The sequence below is a fragment of the Mirounga angustirostris genome, unplaced genomic scaffold (assembly GCF_029215605.1).
Source record: "Mirounga angustirostris isolate CCGP_5_RB_7025 unplaced genomic scaffold, mMirAng1.0.hap1 SCAF_4, whole genome shotgun sequence".
NCBI classification, from domain to species: Eukaryota; Metazoa; Chordata; class Mammalia; order Carnivora; family Phocidae; genus Mirounga; species Mirounga angustirostris.
Genome location: NW_026991712.1, coordinates 98,572,911 through 98,586,846, shown reverse-complemented (window position 1 = coordinate 98,586,846; position 13,936 = coordinate 98,572,911). Strand labels below are relative to the sequence as shown.

At 52.1% G+C, this 13,936-nt stretch overlaps 1 protein-coding gene across 1 annotated transcript in view; it reads left to right on the top strand.

The window, feature by feature from the left end:
- Positions 1-4,779: 4,779 nt before the first annotated feature.
- SLC6A17 (solute carrier family 6 member 17) overlaps positions 4,780-13,936 on the top strand; it is a 49,556-nt gene continuing 40,399 nt past the window's right edge. The window contains exon 1 of the mRNA XM_045895375.2: positions 4,780-5,104. The gene's annotated coding sequence lies outside the window, so the exon portion shown is untranslated. The remainder of the gene's footprint in view (positions 5,105-13,936) is intronic.

The following is a 13,936-nucleotide window of genomic DNA, read 5'->3' as shown; positions in this document are numbered from 1 at the left end:
AAGAGGTCCCAGCCCCACATGCAGCCACACTCTAATTTGAGAGGCAAGGCATAGACATGTGAAGGGGGACCTACATTATAAAGCCCTAAATGTCGAGGTTGAGAGGGAGGACTTTGGACCTGGGATGGACTTCACTGTATGACTTGGACACCAAGCCTGAGTTCTTCTATGGGTAAGCTGGGGATACTAATAGTCTTACCTCGTAATATTATACTATATACTTTAAAAACCTTGCTATAGGCCTGGCAAGGAAGAATCAACTTTCTATATTTTCAGAGGGGAGATGGCCACTGAGAGCTGGAGGGTTCAGGAAGACTTTTTGGTGGAAGCTTTCTCTCCCCTCTCCCTGTCGGGATCTTCAATTAGGGATACCTTCTGGGCTTCATCTTCTTTCACTTCACTGCAAATATTGATACTGTGGATGGCCTTTTCCTTCTGGAAACGCTTTCTTCTGTGATAGCATTTCCTCTCACCTCTTGACTCTCCTCTCTCTTCTTTCCTGATCCTTCTTGCTCCTCCTGCCCCACAGAAGCAGGCACAGCCCCCCAAGTTCTGTCCTCTCGATTGTCTTCTATGTACTTCCTCTGGAGGGCTGCCTTTCCCTCCACTTCAGCATCCCCTTTCCGCTCATGACATCCAAATCTATGTCTCCAGCCCTCTCTCCTGGACTTTACACCCATATTTCTAACCACACTTTATCTATTCTTTCAGCAAATCCCTACGGAGAGTCCACCCTGTGGTAAAGATGGACATGGTCTCTGCCCTCAAGGGGTTTACCCATCAGCCAGGGAGACCATCAGTCATCAGACAGTCACACCACTAGGCATCCAATTACAATCATGAAAAGGGCTACAAAGGAGAAGAAATGTCTACCTGGGAGATTGATCGAATTCTTCTCCATGGTCAGGAGAGGTGTGACGAATTAGGGTTTGAGGTGAACTGGGTGGGTGAGCAGGGAGTGAGGGAAGAGGAGAAGGGGACTGAGAGGCTCTCTGGCAGAGAGGGGACATGGCTGAAGGCCAAGTCAGGAAAGAATGGGCATGTAGGAGAGCCAAGAGAAGGTCGGAGCAGGCAGTGGGCTGTAGGGAAGGCCATGGGGGAGGGTGTGAAGCGAGGCTAGGGCTGAGGGAGAGTCTGGAAGGATGTGTTGAAGATGTGGGCCAAACTCTGCAAGCTTGAGAAGAGTGTGATCATATCTGGACTTCTAAAAGATTGTGCCATTGCTGTGTGGAGAAAGGGGGCAAGACTGGAATTAGAATCAGGAGGTGATGGTGAGGGTCCAGGTGAGCCATTATTCTGGTCTGGACTGGATGGCAGCAGAATGAAAGAGAAGTGGCCAAATTCTAGAGGTACTTAGAAGATGAAATCTCCAGGATTTAGTGGCAGATTTCATAGAGGCGGTCTCAAGGATGATTACTGGGTTTCTGATTGGCTCAGCTATTCATGGAGCCAAGGAGGACCAGAGGAGGAGCAAGAAGTGAACTATGGAATATTTACAGGGTAGAACTTTGAATGTTGAATGTATTTCTTGCACATCTGTGTTGGAGGTGATTCCAAGGGAGTCAAGTGGAAAGATGGAGTAAGAAGTTGAGTATATGGAGCTCAGAGGATGTCTGGAATGGAGATGTAAAGGTGAGAGTCAGTGGTCTGGGAGATGGTCTAGGAGAGGGGTACAAAGGGTGAAAAGGCTAGGGCTCTGGGAAGTCCAGCATTTAAAGGTCAGCAAGGGAAACTGGGGGGTGGCCAGAAGGGTAGGAGGAAAGCCAGGGAATGTGGAACCCTAGGAAGAGAGTGCTAGAAGGAAGGAGAGGACAGCCAAGACAAGAATCACAGAGAGGTCAGGGAGATGAAGACCTGGAGACTGTTCCATGGATTTAGTGACATAGAAGTCCCCTGTGACCTTAGTGAGGAAAGCCGTCTTGGCAGCATGATGGGCAGAGGTGAGTTGAGGAGTGAGTGGGGAGTGAGGGAATGGAAGCAGGTTATGTGGAAGAAAAGGAGAAGGTAAGGATGGGAGCTTTAGTGACTTTGTGAAAGGAAGATAGCTGCTAAGAAGGATCCAGGAGAAAGGCAAAGGTTGACAAGACAGGAGAGAAGGAATAACCCACAGTGATTGAGGCTCTCAAGAAGGGTGGGGCCAGGGGACCCAGTGGGCAGGTGGGGGCTATTCTCAGGGAGCAGGAGAGACTCTCCCCTGCTTTATCAGGAAGGAAGAGGAGAGGGCAGGTGCAAATGGAGGTGCAGGTCTGCTTTTGTCAGTGGAAATCCAAGGGGGCTTCTGGCTGAAGTAAGGCAGGGACCTATGTGGTGGGGTTGGGGGACAGCAGAGTGGGTATTTAGGACAGTGGAGAAGGCTGCAGTGGCCTCCAACAGAATGGAGAAGTAGGTTGACCAGAGAATCATAGGAAGGTTGTTGTGCCACATGAGAGCCCACTTGGGGTTGGTAACCATGAAAAGCAGAGGGACACCTGTGTGCTCCATAGTATGTTTTTCTCTAGAGAACTTGGCATAGAGAAACCAAGTATTGAGTTCATTCAAGGTTGGGGCTTTACTGGGTTGATGTGATATACAGGCAGAGAAGCAATGGACATCTTCGGGTTATCCTTTTGATATCGCATGGACATTTTATTTTCAATATGTCCCAAATCCATGATCTCATTACCTTCTTCCCTACTGCTCCTCAAATCTGTTCCTCTTTTGAGATTCCCTATCCTAGTTAATAATAATAAATTATCTAATAATACCACTAATAACAGTCATTTTTTTAAGCACACATATCAGATGTAATACCAGATATTTAAAAAAATCATCTCATCTGATCATCATAGCAACCTTATGGGGCATGTATTATTCATTTCACAGATGTGGAAACTGAGGCTCAGAGATGTGATATCACTTGCTCTAGGTCTCTAGTAAGTGGTAGTCAGGATGAAAGAAAACAGATCTGTAAGGTCCAAAGTCCTATCCTTCCCCATCAGCACACCACCCGCCGGTGAGTTCCCCTGCCCTAAAACCACCTATCTCTGACCCCATCCTTCTTCTCCATCCCCCACCAGGTCCGGTGTCACATTCTGTTTGTTCACCTCTGGCACTCCTCCTGGATCACTTGCTACTTCCTGCCATGCCCCTTCACCCCACTCCGTGTTATTGGTTGGGTCCACTTGAATGTAAGCTCCATGAGGATAGGGATCATTATCTGTCCTGTTCTCTGCTGTATCCTCAGGGCCTAGAACAGCCCCAGGTAAACACTAGCTAACACAGTAGCTGTTGAGTGAAAAGATAGATGTCCATTGGGAGATAAATGTCCATGGGAGTCTCACATTTCTGCAAGTCTTGTGGGCAGAGGCACGGGTGGCTTTTTGCTCCAGACTATCTTTTTGAGGATATTTGCATAGTGAACAGCTTTGGAAGATACAGTCTCCCTCAGTGGAGGATGGGCTTGTTTGCTAAGATAATAATGTCTCCCTCCAGGGCAAAAGTTGGCAGATTTGCTTGCAGCCCATTATAAAGGATTAGGGTTTCTAAACTTAGAATTCTTCAGCATGTGCAGGATCACCAGCCCTTCCCATGGGATCTGGAGATCAAGGGAAACTGATTTGAAAGTGAAGCTCCTGCCTCCTGCTGCACCATGGGTAATGAAGTCCTTTGTCTCTGGCCCCAGAGTCTCATGTCTTCTGCCAGCATCCATGAAACCGTGGCAAGTTCACCCTTTAGACTCCAAGGGTAAAATCTCAGAGCCTTCAGAGTATTGCCTGTCAGTAGGACAACTGAGAATCAGCCTCCAAATACTGTCTCTAATGCCAAGGTCCCCTACAGCAGAGACAATTCATCCCAGACTCCACATGCAGACAGCCCTCCAAGGCTAGGGAGGATGGCTCCCACCTCCCTAACTTTACCCCTATTGCCCCACCCCTCCAGCTCAGGCAGTCACCTCCCCTGCACACCTTCTCCACTCTCTGATATCTTTGTCCTTGTCATACTTTCCCCTCCACAAGGGCCAACCTTCTCCCTTTCTGTCTGTGGAAGTCCTGCCCACACTTTGAGGCTAGGATCCCAACTTGCTTCCTCAAGGCCTTCCTCAGAGCCCAGTCAGAATTTTCCTTTCCCATCATCATCCCCTACTTTCCCCATCTTGTAGGGTTCCCCAACCCTTCGGCCTGGTATTCTGTCTATCTAGGTAACCCCTCTCTGTCTGTCGGAGAGGTTCCAGCGGCCGTTCTCTGATCTTCTCAACCCCTGCTGCCCGTGGCATACAAGAGGAGCTCCACAGCTGTACTGAAGTTGAACTGCACAGGGAATGGTCTTGCAGGGTGGTAGGACGGAAGGACGGTGGAGTGGAAAAGGAATTGCAAGTAGGGGGAAAATGAGCGAAGACAGGGAGGGGAAGTGGCTAGGACAGGGGACTAAGCACTTTGGCTGGAGCTGAGTTCATGAAGGACGGCCAAAGAGCTGCTCCTGAAAAGGTGAAGAAATAAGGCCCAGGACTCCGGAGGTCATTGGCCATCGGGGCCCCATTCCTCTCTGAGGACAGAAGCCCTGGTGATGCTGTCCTAGGCTCTGGGCCCCCTGGGCCGGCGCCTCAAGAGGCCGCTCCCGGGTTAGCCCCTCTCCCTACCCCCTGCCCACCCCCTCCGCCTGCGTCGTCGGCCATCAAAGCCTCGCTTGCGGCCCCAGAGCCTCGCACTGACGCGGACCCGCGCGTGAGTCAAGCCTGCGTCACGGCGCCCCGCCGCCAGGGTGGCCTTTCGGAAAGCGAGGGAACAGTGCGCGCTGCGCTCCGCCCAGCTCCGTTCCGCTCCACAGAGCCGGCGCGGCCAAGGCGCAGGGAGGGCGGCCCTCGGCTGTCTCCGCCGCGGGACCTGGGTCCCCGCGCTGCTCCCCAGAGGCTCGAGCGCGCCGCGGGCGGGATCTGGGCCGGGGCCGGCGGCGACCGAGGGAGCGAGGAGCGAGCAGAGTCGCGTGCGCGGACGTGCGTCTCCAGGTCCCCTCCCAGCCCCGGCCGGTGCCCGCCGCCGCCAGACTCGGGCTGCCCGCGGGAGGGGCGGTGCGCCCGCCACCCGTCGGGGACCGCAGCTACTCACTCGGCCGGTGTGCCGCTGGACAGGTGAGTCGCCGGCCGCGCCCCGCCTGGCTTTACGGGGCCAGCCACCGCAAGTTTAGCTGTGCCGGCCCCGCCCCAGCCAGGAAGGCCTAAGGACGGAGGTGCGAGGCGGCGCTGCCAGGTACCCGCCCGGCCCTGCGCGGGCCCCGCGCTCCTCCCGCCGCTCCCGCCGCTGTTGCCTGGCGACAGAGCCCCGGGGCCCGCGCTCCTCCGGCGCAGCGGGGGTGCCCAGCTCCGCGCTCGCGGGTTGGCCAACGGGTTCTTGCTTCCCGGGCTCAGGAGGGCCCAAGAACTCCGGAGCTAATCGGGCAGAGCTGCAGAGGCAAGCGCCCCGCGGAGGACCAGGCTGGAGGCCCCGCCGGTGTGGCCGCCCGGAGCTGCGCGCCCAGGGCGCAGTTCCCGCGGGGAGGCTTCTGCGCGGCTGGAGACCCCAGCCCCAGCCGCTCGGCTTCAGGCCCTTGACCTTGACAGTAACATTGGCAGGAGAAGCAGAGCGCTCACGCCCGAGATGAATATTTAATTCCCAGTCTAGGGCTGGATCTCGCTCAATTCGGAGCTAGCGGGGAGCCCATCTTCCCTCGAGGGAAGCGCGTCTGGCAATCGAATGGCGGAGATGGGGGACGTGCGCCGGGTGCAGGTCTGGAGGACCGTCTCCGGGAGAGGCCTCTGACACATTTATACCTGTGCGCACCGTGCTCCCAAGCTATGCTCACAGTAGTCTGGGGAGGCCCGCTCCCCCAGGGGCGCGGCCGCTGAGAAAGGAAGCCTAGTGTTATCTTTTAAAAGCCCAACAGCCCTGTCAGGGCTCTAAGTGTTAGGAAATCCCGAGGACACTCACCTTATAGGACCCGGTTGCTGTCAAGTGGAGTTAAAAAAAATTTTTTTTTCTCTTTTTTAAATCCCATTCCTCTTTCCTTCTTTGAAAAACATTTAGGAATTAGGAAATTTATAAACAGAGCTTCCTTGGGGGCAATTAAGTTGTGAGAATGAGGCAGGAGGGTTGGGTTGGGGAGACAGGACAATGGTATAGAGAAGGAAGATGCTTGAGAGGGCGCTGTCCTTGTTAATAGGAACTTCCAGGAGCTGAGAAAATCCTGTAATGGCTCCAAAAATATTCCAACCAAAACTTGAGCTGGAGCCTGTTAGGCTGTGCTGGACGTTCTCATTGATGTCTGCAGAGCCAGGTCAGAGGGTGTTGAGGTTAACGGTGCAGGATTCTTGTATTTCATGCTGTGCTTACATTATCCCACGGTCCAGTGAGGTGGACCCGTCACCCAAGCAGGAAGGGCTTTGAGGTCACACCTGCTTGTCCTTGGCTGTGGCCCATCCATTGGGACCATCAGAGGTTTTGGCTCCTGTGCTGGCTTTTTCTCTAACGAAGCAGCTGCAGCTAAGTAGGTGGTGAGTTTCAGCAAATCCTTGCAGCTTGGCCTGAGTGACTCAGTGCAGGAGGCAAATCGTGCCCACCAGCGCTGACTGGAGTGAGTTCGTTTGGCCTGAGTCACACACAGAGTTGTGTGCCAGCTGTTTATGAGTTGAATGGAGTTCTATACCAGGGCTTGTAAGCAGAAACACCAGAGCTCCCAGTGTTTCAGGGTCACAGAGGTGGGCAAGTCCTCAGGCTGAGCTAAGCAGAACTCAGGCTGCCTGGCTCCTGGGCAGGAGTCCCAGAGCACTGGCCCCCCAGGCAGAGCCAGGCTGGGGTGGGGGGATTGGAGCAGAGGCTCTGGGGGAGGCTCTGTGGTTGTGGTCAGAAATGGGCCCCATGCTCTGCCACGTGCCAGCATGGGGTGACCTTGGGCAAGTCACTTTACTTCTGGAGCCTTGGTTTCCTCAGTTACAAGATAGGGATGCTTATGGTGCCTTTTCCTCAGGTTTATTTGGAGTCCAGTGCTGGACACCTGGTGGATGCTTATAAAAATGTTGATTTCCCACCCCTTTCTTTATGGCCCATAACCAGTGGTGGTTCTTTTTCTCCCTGCCCTTGTGCCTTGGTTTGAGAGGGGGTGTGGAGACAAATGACAGTGTCAGGGCTTCACGTGTGGTTGAGAAGGACCCATAATTCAACTTTAAACTGACTGCTTCCCAAACTTCAGGTCTCCGCAGGACACCCTGAGTAAGAACAGGGTTATGGGGGGTGGGGTGCGGGCGGCGGGCAGAGCAGTGCTGGGTCTGATGGGTGCCCTCGGCTCTCTGCAACAGTTCCGGCGTGAGACTCCCGCACAGACCTCGACTCTTTTGGATTGTGCATGACTGTGGCCTTCTCTCAAGTCTGTGGCATTCTGATCAGGGGTCCCTGCCCTTTGATCAGATCTTGCCATCCTCCCCCCAACCTTTCCTGTCCACCATGGAGTTGGAAGCTGCATGACAACCATCCTGGAGAGGAGAGTGTGTGTCCTGCCTCCCCAGAGGGATCCTGGCCCCTCGCTCTCTCTGTAACGTGTCTAGACTTGGTGCTGAGCTAAGATGTGTGCGCCTCAAAAGTAAAGGCAATAAGGGGATCCCCAGTGCAGCAAGAGAGGCCATGCTGGCCCAGGGGACTCCATCTACTACAGGCAGTGTGTGTGTGTGTGGGGGGGGTACACGCACCCTGGATGGATGCCCTCCCCACTGGATCTGGGAGCAAATTTCAGAGAGGAGGGGATTCTTGAGAAGCAGGCTCCTTCTGCCTGTGCACCTTCCCTCCCCTCGTACTCCTTTCCTGTCTAAGTTAGCTGCAGCGGGACAATTCATCATCAGTCCCTTTAAGGCTGCTAAGATAAGCAGCAGAAGAGTTTAAAGGAAAGATGGATTTGAGCTGCCTTCCTGGAAGCAGATCTGAGTTATTGCTTGCTCCTAGGCTGGGCTGCAAGAAGTTCTCACAGCCAAACATCTGGAGCACGAGGCTGGGAAAAGACTGTCAGCCCCCACGAAGTCCTTTTACATCATCCTCCCCCACCTCATGTCCCAGACGTCCAGAGGGCAGAAGCACAGACCGCAGGTGGGTCTGTATTGGTGCGCTGCCCTAGACGGGCGGGCCAGTGACTTGTGGGGAAAGGCCTTCTTGGCGTGCTTTTAGGAGGGGTGACAGAGTTCTGGATTCCAGCAGCTCACGCCATGCTTGGCACACAGTGATAATATCCAGGTTTTTACTGAGGCTTCTGTGTTGTGCTAAGTGCTTTATTCATACACCATCTCATTTAATCTTCGCTACAATCCCAGGAGATGGATATTGCTCTCTGCAGTTTACAGATGTGGGACTTGAGGTTCAGAAAGGTGAAATAATTTGCCCAAGGTCACACAGGTAGTGACTGGCAATCTGAGAATTTGAACTCAGGTCTGACAGAACCCAAACTTTATGTTCTGAACCACTTATGTGATATGTCTTCACAGTAAGTTCTTAATAAATATTTGCTGGCTACCTAAGCATTTATCCAAATGAGGCGGTCTAAGCCTATGGGTCTGATTCTTTAAGCTAGTGCCCCGAGGAAGGGGGAAATGAGCCTCCACCAATGGGAATTTGGTAGAGAATGAACATACGTAAACTTCCAAGGCTTGTGGAATCTGGTCTGTGGTGCCAGGTGGGTTGGAATCCAGCAGAAGATCCCAGACTCCACTGTGGTGCTTTATTGCCCCGTTGGTCTTTTTCTTCCTGATCTCTACCACTCCTGACCTCATTCCTTAAAGTTTATCCAAGTCAGGGATTGGTGCTTGAAGCAGTGAGGGAAGAGTCCGAGCAGGTTGGATGTTGCCCTGAGGATGTCTGCATCTGCAGAATCAAGGGCGGCCGGGCCCTGGTGGGAGGTCTGGTGTGTCAGGTTTCTCTGCTGGAGAGTGCATGCCAGGGACTTGCAGCAGTTTCTGGTGAGGCCCCAGACCCCAGGGCAAAACTGCTAACACTCCAAGGTTATTTACAGCAGCTGCTGGCCTGGGCTGCTCAGAGGGACGCTGCTTGCTTCCTAGTCTTGTCCCATGGAGAGCCCACTGTCCTCACCCCTGGGGCTTTGCCATTGGAGTCCGTGGCTGCTCTGGGAAACTTGGCATCTGAGTCTTCCTGCTTCTTCATTTCTTCCCTCTGAGAAATCACCAGCCCTGGGAGAATAGGCCCGTATTATCCTATCCTATCCTATCCTACCTCCAGACCACCGTTGATCTTGGGGAAGTTCCTGTAAGTGAGGGTGGATAATTGGAGTGTAAGCATTAATGCTCCCCCACCCCACCCACAGAGGACACGAAGAGTTCGCCCAGAAGCCCTTGCTGCACAGGCAGCCATTTTGTGCAGATATATTCCTTTGAAAATTCCCCTTCTCCCCCACCCCCATGAGTAATTATTTAAGTTAAAACATGGTTCAACTATGGATAAATCCAGTTATTAAAACAACTAGATATTCACTGTGTACAGAAAACTTACAGGTGAGAACAAAAGCTCAAATGCAAGATGGGTTCCTGTACTACCTTATTCTCATGTTCATGACCAGGTATAGTTTGTTGGAGATTAATTCTGGGTCAGGTGAGTCCTGAGCAGCCTGAGCCTCCCACTTGGGAATTGAGACTTAAAGCCCTATTTGGCTGGGGCCTCTTGTGGAGTGAAGATGGGGCAGGCATGGGCTGGAGGGAATAATGCCCCAGCTCCTGGGCCCTGGAGTTTATCTCTCATCCACTGCATTTGTCCCACCGAGCTGCCGCTTGATCTTCCAAGGCTACTCCTGGTTCATTTGGAGATAACAAGTTGCCTCTCGTTGTATTCCATCATTTCTAATCACTGGTTAAATTAGAATTTCCTCTGGATTCTGTGCACCACTAACTTGCCACCTATTCTTTTACTCACAAATAGAATTCATTGGTCCACACCCTCAAATTCCTGCTGGTTGCATTTTCTCTTTAATTATAAGACTCTGGGGCCCCTGTGGTTATAAATCCCTCTCCAGGTCAGGAGTGTTGTTTGATAAAGCTACCTTTCAAGGAATGTGAACAGTGACCTGCAGGAGTGGCTCCATCAGGTGCTGCCAGGTGAGTATCTGGTGAGGATGTGGACCTTCTCTTCCCTGGGGGCGGTGGGGTGGGGGGTGGGGAGGGGGTTGTCTAGGGAAAGGAGAGCCGGTGCAACCCAGCATTAGCTCCCAGAAGGGCCTGATGGGCGCTGTCCACGGTCCTGGCACACCACCGAGAAGACCTGCTGGCTAGGAATTTGGGGACTCCTTTAGAACAGCTGAAAGGAATCTCCTTGACCAGTTCCCCGACTTGCATTATGTCATTGGCTTTAGGAAAGGACCTGGCCAAATGAAGAAGCTCCTAACGTCGGAGAAATGGTGGTAGAAGGACTCACCTCACTGTTGATGTGATGAATGAGATTCAGGGATATCACTTTGCAATGCAGCATGACCCAGTGGAGAACTTCCTCACCAGTGCCACATATGGGTAGCATGTGGCCCAGAAATAATGATGCCTTCATGTCTTGGAATAGCCTGGAGTGGCCTAGGGTGGTACGGCCTCCTCCATTTACCCCAGTGTGCCATACCAGCATTCTCTTCCTTGTGTGTTATGACATACAGAAGTTTGAAAAGCGCCAACATATCAGAAAGGAAATGGGCTACAGAACTTGGGAGACCACAGTTTGAATCCCCACTCTTACACTTCATGGCAGGGTAATCTTGTACCTGATAGCTATCTTCCCTTAGCCTTGGCTTCTTCGTTTGTAAAATGAGAATTGCACTTTTTACCTTAAGTTTTTTGGGGGGATAAATAATGTATGTAAGCCATAGCAGGTCTTCAAAAATATTTGCTCCTGGGGCGCCTGGGTGGCTCAGTCCTTTGAGCAGCCACCTCTTGATTTCAGTTCAAGTCATGATCTCAGTGTCCTGGGATTGAGCCCTATCTCGCTGGGGAGTCTGCTTGTGGATTCTCTCTGCCCCTCCCCCAACTTGTGCACTCTCTCTCTCTCCCTCCCTCTCAAATAAATAAATAAATCTTTTTAAAAAAATACTGTCTCCCTTCACTGTGATCTCACTGTCCCGTGACCTGTTCCCAGTAGGAGCACTTTTCTGCCCACCCATCCACAAAGCTGCACTGAGGGCTGGTGAGGAAAGAGTCACAAACCCTTCTCGTTCCCAGAAAAGAGACATCATGTTGGGACTGTAATTAAGGGTTTCTGATCACTATTCTTTCAAGTGCTCTTCAGCAGTCTGGTGGGTAACTCAGGTAATTGGACCTCCTTGGTTCCTGCCGTCTCTCCCTGAAACAAGATAAAATAGTGGCTTTAAGAAAATCCAGGTCAGAGAATTTGGACAGATACTGTGTGGACCCATCTGTTACCACCATGAGCCTCCCATGAATGAGGAAGGAAGGTAGTGAGGTTTTCACTCATTGCTCCTGGACTTTTTATTTTCACATCTGATTTTTAAAAATTGTGTCTTTTTCCAATTGGGATAATCTCATGGGTCTTCTACCTGTCTGGGACCTGGTATGCTCTTCAGCATCCTGGGGCCCTCTGTTTTCCTGTCTCTTTAAAACCTAAACTTCACCCATCAACCTGGCTCAGGTCACCATCACCTCTCACCTACCCTCCCTGTTTCTTCACTTGTCCTTAAAAACAGTTGAGTCACATCACTCCCCTGCCCAAACATTTAAAACAGCTCCCTGTTAGCCTTGAAAGGAAACACAGGCCCTTCCATGGCCTGCAAGTCTTGCCTGCTCTGGAGTCTAGCTATCCTCCTGTCAGCACTTCCCATTCTTCCCTTGCTTAGGATGCTCTAGGTCCAGGCCCTTCTTTCTGGTCCTTGTACTCACCAAGCAGGCTGCCTCAGGGCCTTTGCACTTCCTAGTATCTCTGCCCTGAATGGTTTCTGAGGCTATTCACAAGGCTCATCCTCTCACTCTGTCTTTATCAGAGTGTGTCCTCTTATTCTCCTGTCTCACTCCAACCCCTCACATTCACTATTACATATTTATGTGCTATCTTTATCTATACTATAGGTATGTGTCTATATACACAGTATTAATTATATATTTGTCTGATTTTTATGTGTCACTTTACAGGGGAGGGACACTGTTTGCTCTGTTCTCTGCTGTGCTCGAACAGGGCCCAGCACATAGTTAGTGTTCAGGAAATACTGGATGAAGGAAGTAGAAGTGGGAAGTCAGTTGGAGCACCAGTACCTGCACCCCCCAGCAGCCCCCTCCGCCTCGGCGGGGGGACCCACGTGCTTGTCACACTCTGGTGCCAGGGCATTGCGGGACAGTGGGCAGCTTGCGGGCCTCTAGACTTGGTCAAGCCCATCTCCCCCACGTGCTCACGTGAAGGGGTGGCTGGTGCCCACATTAGCTCATTTTATCCTCGTGAGAACTCTGTGAGATTGGGGCCGTCTGCTCCATCTTTTCAGATCCAGGAGCGGAGACCACGAGAAGGTTGTGTAGTTTCCTGAAGACTCACAGCTAGTAAGTAGCAGCAGGACCCCAACCAGGCTTCCCTGGCTCCAAAGCCCATCTTTCTGCGCTTGTGTTGTGCTTTAGAGTCAGACCCCAGAGCCAGACTGTGCTGGTGTGGACCCAGGGGCCTCCAGATTTTGACTTGTATCTATGAACCAGTTGCCTTATCTCATCAATTCCAAGTTGCATTTTGCCTTACGTTGTCACCTCTTCAGTTCAGGACATGAGGTACAATCAGTGGTATCTCAAAATAGCTGTTGGTCAGGTGGTAGTGGTGACCTGGTTGGGTGAAAACCTTCCACCGACCCTCTCTGGTAAGTTCAAGAAAGTGCCAGCATCAAAGGGTTTTAAGTTCAATGGAATTAGGTAACTAATCCCTTCGAGCCTCTACTTCTTCATCTGTAGAATGGGAATAATTGTGGAATCAACCTCATCCAGTGATGGGCAGGGTTTAAGCTGCGGCTTAACAGCGGCTGCCGCAGAGCCAGCCCTCAAGAAGTCTCCGCGGTGGGTTGTGGTTGTGGTTTATTACTACCCCCCACCCAGAAGTTCCCTTAGCACCTAAATTCTGGCACAAGGTTAATGCATCCGTGGGGCGGCCATGGGGCTGCCGTTGCTTACACACCCACCGGGCATGCCTTTCCCCCTCACATGAAATGGTAAAACTGAACCAAAAGATTTTGTTTGCACTAGCCCCACCCACGTCTTCCAGTGCCAGTTCCTCCCCCTCTGGACCATCTGCCCCTTTTCCTGCTTCCCGTCCTCCTTGACGAAGAAAACAAAATGCCAACTGCAGAGAACACGCTCGGCAAATGCAACAGGAAGGTGAGACAGGCCGCGGAAGGTTCTCCTGGCTCCTTTGCCTGAGTTGTTCGGAACGGTCCCACCAGCCTGGTGGGATGCTCTGTGCCGAGACCGTGCCTGTCTAGGGTTTAGTTCTCTGAGGTGAAGACGGACCCTGTCTACAAAGTGGAGAAAGTGAGGCACAGAGTAGATCCTTTATAAGAGGCAAAACTCCAGTGAGTGCTGGCCAGACTTCTTAGTTTACCTTTGCTTTAAACTGCCACTTTGTGGGGGGGCGCCTGGGTGGCTCAGTCGGCTGGGCGTCCAACTCTTGGTTTCAGCTCAGGTCATAACCTCAGAGTTGTGGGATTGAGCCCATCGTTGGTCTCCCTGCAGGTCTCCCTGCTTAGCCGGGATTCTGCTTGTCCTTCTGCCTCTGCCCCTCCCCCAGCTCATTCTTTCTTTCTCTTATAAAAAATAAACTGCTGGGCGCCTGGGTGGCTCAGTTGGTTAAGCGACTGCCTTCGGCTCAGGTCATGATCCTGGAGTCCCGGGATCGAGTCCCGCATCGGGCTCCCTGCTCGGCGGGGAGTCTGCTTCTCCCTCTGACCCTCCTCCCTCTCATGCTCTCTCTCTCTCATTCTCTCT